At 47.9% G+C, this 7174-nt stretch overlaps 1 pseudogene; it reads left to right on the top strand.

Annotated features, from left to right (window-relative positions):
- The first annotated feature begins 1480 nt into the window (after positions 1-1480).
- Positions 1481-1599, top strand: LOC134898329 (5S ribosomal RNA; annotated as a pseudogene).
- Positions 1600-7174: the final 5575 nt, after the last annotated feature.

Below are 7174 nucleotides of genomic sequence, written 5' to 3'. Positions count from 1 at the left end.
GGAGTGAGATTCTGGTCTTGGAGGATAGGATTATTTTCCGGTATATGTGCAGATGGGATCCGGACCACTTGTCCAATAGGTCCCACTGAAACACCCTGGCATGGAATCTGCCAAATTGAATGGCCTCATAGGCCGCCACCATCTTCCCCAGCAACCGAGTGCATTGATGAATTGATATGCTCGCTGGTTTCAGAATTTGTTTGACCAAACTCTGACTTTCCAGAGCCTTCTCTTCTGGAAGAAAAACCCTCTGTAATTCCGTGTCCAGAATCATTCCCAAAAACAACAGCCGCTTCGTCGGATTCAACTGTGACTTCGGCAGGTTTAGGAGCCAACCATGTTGTTGCAGAACAGTCAGGGAATGCGCAATGTCCTGCGCTCCAACTCAATGGTGATGCAACAGCTGCTGAAGTGGTCACCTCCACTTCCACTTAGTCCACAACCAGTCACACTTTGCAGATGTGCGCACCCTCTGGAATAATCCAGGATACAACATAGTCCCACAGTGACGAATTCACAGTAAATTCCCCCAATATTGGTGCCCGATTCCTTCAGATAATTCTTGTCTCCACCTCCAACTCGTAATCCTCCAACAAAGCAGAAATGAGGGAATATAGGGGGTCATTCCGAGTTCATCGATAGATAAAAATGTTTGCAGCGCAGCGATTAAGTGAAAAAGCGGCACTTCTGTGCATGCGTATGTAGCACAATGCGCATGCGCTACGTACTTTCACAGCGGCCGATGTAGTTTCACACAAGGTCTAGCGAAGCTTTTCATTCGCAATGGCCGCCGCAGAGTGATTGACATGAAGTGGGGGTTTCTGGGTGTCAACTGGCCGTTTTCAGGGAGTGATCGAGAAAACTCAGGTGTGGATGGGAAAACGTAGGGCGTGTTTGTGATGTCAAATCCGGAACGGAATGGTCTGAAGTGATCGCAAGCACTGAGTAGGTCTACAGCTACTCAGAAACTGCACAATATTTTTTGTAGCCGTTCTGCGATGCATTCGTTCGTACTTCTGCTAAGCTAAAATACACTCCCAATGGGCGGCGGCTTAGCGTTTGCACTGCTGCTAAAAACTGCTAGCGAGCGAACTCGGAATGACCCACATAGATATAGTGAAGTACAGTTTATTCAAAATTACACAGAAAGTTACTTAACAATTTAAAATCCACCAAATTATGGGGCAAACGTCTGTCCCAGCAATCACCAATGCGTTTCTGCTCTGGTAAATCCTTTTCTCGTAGTCCGTAGAGGATACTGGGGTCCACACTAGTACCATGGGGTATAGACGGCTTGCCATAATTGCTGTGTTTGTCTTTTTGATACATGATAAATTAGGAACTGACTAAATCTTTCATCCTCTCTCATCACTTCCTTTTTCTTCTATTCTACATAAAGTCGTGAATCTAAACCCTAGCTTTTTATTCTGCGCTACATCTAGATGCACTCTCATTAGTGAGTCAGAGATAGTGAGGAACTCTCTACTACCACACCTCACCGCAGATGCCCAATCTTGTTTGATCTTTGAAGCCAAACGGTGTTGGGCCGGGTCAGTACCTGGAAGGGTGACCTCCAGAGAATACCAGGTGTTGTAGGACGTTACATATCTTCCTTTTTTCTGAAAACTGTGATTTTGCGCTTTGTTATACTTTATCAATTTATAACTAACAAAGGCTGACTAATCACTCAGGTATCCTGAATATAGATACACTCTATAAACAGTGAGTTCAGGTCAACCAGAGTCCAGTGTTTGGGTGTTCCCCAGATGCCAATTGGCCCACTGAGGCCCTATTAATAAAAAAGTCCTTTAGTACTGGTCCAAATCACAGGGATTTGGTAATGAATGTGTCCATACTTCTTTCTCAATCCATAATATATATGGATGGATCAGAACATACACCATTTTTTAACTATTTGTTTCATGTTGTTTGTTGAATGTGTCTTTTGCTGCTTCTTAAACCTCCTTACATACAAGCAAGGGGGTTCACTATGGCTGGCCGGCGGTCGGGCTCCCGGCGACCAGCATACCGGTGCCGGGAGCCCGACCGCCGGCTTACCGACAGTGTGGCGAGCGCAAATGAGCCCCTTGCGGGCTCGCTGCGCTCGCCACGCTATGGGCACGGTGGCGCGCTACGCGTGCCACACTATTTTATTCTCCCTCTATGGGGGTCGTGGACCCCCACGAGGGAAAATAAGTGTCGGTATGCCCGGCTGTCGGGCTCCCGGCGCCGGTATACTGAGTGTCGGGAGCCCGACCGCCGGCATACAGAAGACCACCCAAGCAAGGATATCAGGAGATACCTGGACATGAAAAAATTTGTTAAAAAATCCTATCATTTTGAACAAGAATCTTTTTTATTTTTCCACAGGAGCAGAAGCAATGGACAAATTTAGCAGGGAGAAATGTGCATTTCGGGCATGCACCTGTTTCGTCAGGGACAACGTGGCTTATTTGAGCTGGAGGTATATAGGCTCCATGAATGGTCCTAACGTGGACATCCTCAATATATACAGATTGGAGTCATTTCAAGGATCGGTCAAAAATTCTAAATGGGTCTGGAGATAAGGTGACCCTGTCACCAGGAATCCACTATTCTGAGATGAGTAGAGGTATTAGGGTCTGGGAGGAGTTTAGAGTATAAATGTGGAATCTTATAAGGGACACGGTTTAAAAATTGGAGGCGATACACCAGAAAATCGTTTTTAGTCGATGGTAGCGGGAACTAAAGAGAATGCAAAATGGTGTACCTGTAAGTACATGAAGAATTGATTATTCGGTAGCTTTTAAATAGTGTATAGTTCAGGAAAGGTCAGTATACATCCTCCTGGGTCAAACACCTTGGAGGAAAGTGAGAGGCCCCTATCCCTCCAGCAAACATAAAGGGAGTTAGACAAAGATGGAGGGAATGCAGGGTTACCCCATAGTGGGACAAAAGGGGTGGTACAGTGATTGCTATGTAGTTTTTCATTGATAGAGAGCCATGCCAGGTAAGTGTCTTTAAAAATGACATGATTGAGAATGTCAGAGGGAATGTCAGATCATTTAGAGTGGAGAAGGGCGCTTGGAGAATAAGGGTGAAACAGCACAGTCTAGTTGTATGTCAGTGTAAGAGGAGGCATTTAGAATCCAGTCGGTTATATAATGAAACAGGACAAAGAGTAAAGATGGAGATTAGGGACCTTTAGTCCCCTGTTTTGTCTGAGCACCTGAAGTTTGGCCAATGATATCCTAGCTTGTTTCTGTTTCCATAGAAATTTAGACACTAGCCAATCAAAGTGTGTAAAGTCAGAGGGAGTCAGAGATATAGGCAACATTTGGATTAAGTCGAATATTTTTGGAAAAATTGTGCTTTTTATAACCGCTATTTGGCCATTAAGCGAGAGGGGAAAATCTTGCCAATTATGAAATAGAGTATAAATCTTAGGGTAGGGGTATAGTTGGCTTTGTAAATATGAGAAATAGAGTGAGTAATATATATGCCTAGGTATTTTAGCTTTTCACTGGCTGTCCTAAACATAGACAAAGAGGGGATAGATTTGGTAATATCATGAGGTCCAGTGATGGGCAGAATTTCAGATTTGGAAACATTTAACTTAAGACCAGCAACTGAACCAAAAGAGGAGATGAGAGTCATAACAGATGGAACCGAGTCAACAGGATTTGAGAGGAATAGGAGCATGCCATCTACATACATAGATATCTGCGATTCTACTGGGACTATCATCATGCCTGATATAGTTGAGGAGGAGCATACAGCCAGTGGCGTCGAGAGAGGGGGGGGGGGGAGGGTATGAATTGCCTAGCCCAGGTCTGATAGAGGGGCCCAGTGGGGGCCAGGTCCACGCCTCCTTTGATTAGGTCATGCCCTTGAAAAGTACCTGGGCCCAGCCAAGCTCTCTACTACCCTGGCTGGGAGGCATGCCATGTTTTTGTGAGTGGGTGCTTCTGATATGCTAGACACCCTCCCAAAGAGGAGTGGCCATGGCCTCAGCATGCTGTGGTCACACACCCTCCAGTGTGGGCAGGGGGCCCCAGGAATTTGTACCGGGGACCAGAATATCTCTAGGCAGCCCTGCGTACAGCAACTGCTAGGGGCTTAATGGCAAGGGCGAATAGGAGTGGGGAAAGGGGGCAATCTTGCCTCCTCCCTCTGGCAATGCTGAAAGGGGAGGAAATCCAAACTTCAGAAGTGTAGCATATGGGTGGGACCATATTACCATGTCTCGGCATCCAAGGCCAGAATGATAGTAGGATCCAAGGATCCAGAATTGCTCAGATGTTGGATATCCGAGAAGACCTTGCGGACATTCATCACTCAATGACAACCTGTGATAAATCCAGTCTGATCTGGGTATACAATGAGGGGGAGGATAGGTTTGAGGTGGTCCGCTTAGTATTTTGTAGTTGAGGTTCAGTAGGGAGATAGGGTAGTAGGTGTTAGGCGCGGCGGTGTTCGGCCGTGCCCTGACAGAGCAGCGGTCACGCCCGCTGCGCCTCTCTCTTTCCCTGTCCCCGCACGGTGCCTAGCAACGTCGGGACGCCGTGTGCACGATAGCCGCCGGGTCCCTGGCAACGCTAGGACGCCGTGCGTGCAGGGCCGCCGAGTCCATAGCAACGGGGACGCCACAGGTGGACCGCGTTCCCCGTTGCTAAGATAAGTTAATTAGGTTGCTCGTGCAGCAGGGCAGCTGCACGGCAACTAGTAATTAGGGTCTGGGGGCTGGTTCTGCTGGCCCTCCTGTTATTGGCCAGCAGGGCCTTTTTATGTGAGCCAGCGCACTGCAGCCCCGCCGGTGATAGCTTCCTGTATGCCGTTCCTGCCTTGCAGAACTCTGTTCCTGGTCAGCTGTGTCTGGTGGATCTTGCTCCCTGCCCTCTCGTACTTTGGAGGTCCGAAGCCGGTTCTGGGAATCCTTCTAGTCCTTGCGAACCTGTTGCTGTCATCTGGGGTTCTCGGACGGTTTCGTGAGTAGCGGCTTCTGCCGCGTGTTGCGGCCTAGGCCGCTTAGTATTTACTTTACTTTGAATTGGTGCACTTGCGGAGGTTTCCGCTTTCACTGTCCTCCCCGGAACTCGGCGGTGCCGTGTGGGGGAGTGGACAGTGGTTTTCTTTGTAGTTCTTTTCCTTTGGCGGCAAGCCGCACATACATTTAGTTTTAGGCTAGTCAGTAGCCCCTGGCTTTGGTTGTTTCAGTTAGTGGTCCCCTTGTTATTACCCTTTCTCAGTTCACGCTTTGCCTCTCTTTAAGACCTGCGGGGGCATCGGAGTTGGGCAGACCTAATCCGCCCTTCAAACGCGGCTGCCATGGGCCCAAGAAACCATAGTCATGCAAGCGTGAATTGACAACACGGGTAAAACAACAGAGGTAGGGTGCCAGGGGCTATTCCCGTTCCATTTCCCTATCCCAGCATTCCGTCCTGGTGCTCAGGTCTCACTGCATAAGATCTCCCCTGTCCTGAGCATCAGGATCGTAACATTATCACCGACCCCACATTGTATTGGTGGGCCTAGAAATTCGGTCTCATGAATCCGGCAGGTTTAGGGCCAAATCCCAGTCAGCTTTTGGTTAACCAATGGTTCAGGACCTTACTCTTCGGGTGAGATCGCAGGAAGATCTTTCGCAAGCCTCCCCGAGTATGGTTCCAGAACCAAAAATGCATTTACCTGACCGTTTTTCAGGTAACCGAAAATATTTTTTTAATTTGAAGGAAGCTTGTAAGCTTTATTTTCGTTTAAGGCACCGTTCCTCTGGTACTGAGTCTCAGCGGGTCGGGATTGTGATGTCTTTGCTCCAGGGTGATCCACAGACCTGGGCGTTTAGGCTAAGAGCGGATGATGCTGCCTTGTTATCAGTAGACGCCTTTTTTAAGTCCTTAGGCCTGTTATATGACGACCCAGATAGAGAAGCATCAGCTGAGAGCCACCTGCGTGCCCTTAAGCAAGGTAAAAATCCAGCAGAGGTGTATTGTACCGAATTTCGCCGTTGGTCGAACGACTGTGGCTGGAATGACCCGGCCCTGCGCAGTCAGTTTCGCCTCGGTTTGTCTGAAGTTATTAAAGACAGTCTCCTTCAGTACCCCGCTCCTGAGACTCTCGACAAACTCATGGAGCTCGCTATTAAAATTGATCGTCGTCTCCGAGAGCGGTGGGCTGAAAGAGGAACAACTTTTAGGCCTAATCCATGTGTATATACTTTTCCTGAGGACGTCGAGGAGCCCATGCAAATGGGTCTCTCCCAGCTGTCCCCAGAGGAAAGAACCAGAAGGTTAAGTTCAGGTCTTTGTTTGTATTGTGGTGGTAAGGGACATATCGCACGTAACTGCCCGAACAAGCCGGGAAACGCTCTGACCAAGTGAATTGTGAGGGGGTTCACTTGGGTCTGCAGTTAATCTCCTCTAATGATTCTCTATTAGTTCCTGTAAAGATTTCCTTTGGCAGCCTCAGATCGTTGGTGTCGGCCTTCGTCGACAGTGGAGCTGCAGGAAATTTCATGGATTTAGCTTGGGCTAAGGCTTTAGGCGTTCCACAGATACCCTTAGACAAACGTATCACCATGCTTGGATGGGGGTCCGCTTTCCAATGGGGTTATTACTTACCGCACACCTCCAGTGCTGCTGACAGTGGGGGCCCTTCATTCAGAAGAAATAGAATTTTACCTTACACATTGTCCGGCAGTTCCAGTAGCTTTGGGTCACCCCTGGCTTGCCTTTCATAATCCCACCATAGATTGGCGGTTTGGGGAGATTTCCCAATGGGGTCCTTGTTGTGTTAAGGAGTGTATTTCCCATCCAGTCCGGGTTGCGGCAGTTACCCCAGAACTCATTCCTTTGGAATATCAGGATTTTGCTGATGTTTTCTCCAAGGGTAATGCGGATGTTCTGCCTCCCCATCGGTCCTATGACTGCGCTATAGATTTAGTTCTAGGTGCCCCTTTACCTAAGGGGAGATTATATGCCCTGTCCGGGCCAGAAACCATGGCTATGGATAATTATATTCAGGAGAGCCTGAAAAAAGGCTTCATTAGGCCCTCAAAATCTCCTTTGAGTGCAGGATTATTTTTTGTTGAGAAAAAAGATGGGTCGCTCAGACAGTTTATTGATTTTCGGGCTCTGAATAAAATTTCTGTTAAAAACACCTACCCTTTGCCATTGATTTCAGTACTTTTTGATCA

This window comes from Pseudophryne corroboree, chromosome 3 (genome assembly GCF_028390025.1).
Source record: "Pseudophryne corroboree isolate aPseCor3 chromosome 3, aPseCor3.hap2, whole genome shotgun sequence".
NCBI lineage: Eukaryota > Metazoa > Chordata > Amphibia > Anura > Myobatrachidae > Pseudophryne > Pseudophryne corroboree.
This window is presented reverse-complemented; position numbering and strand designations above follow the sequence as displayed.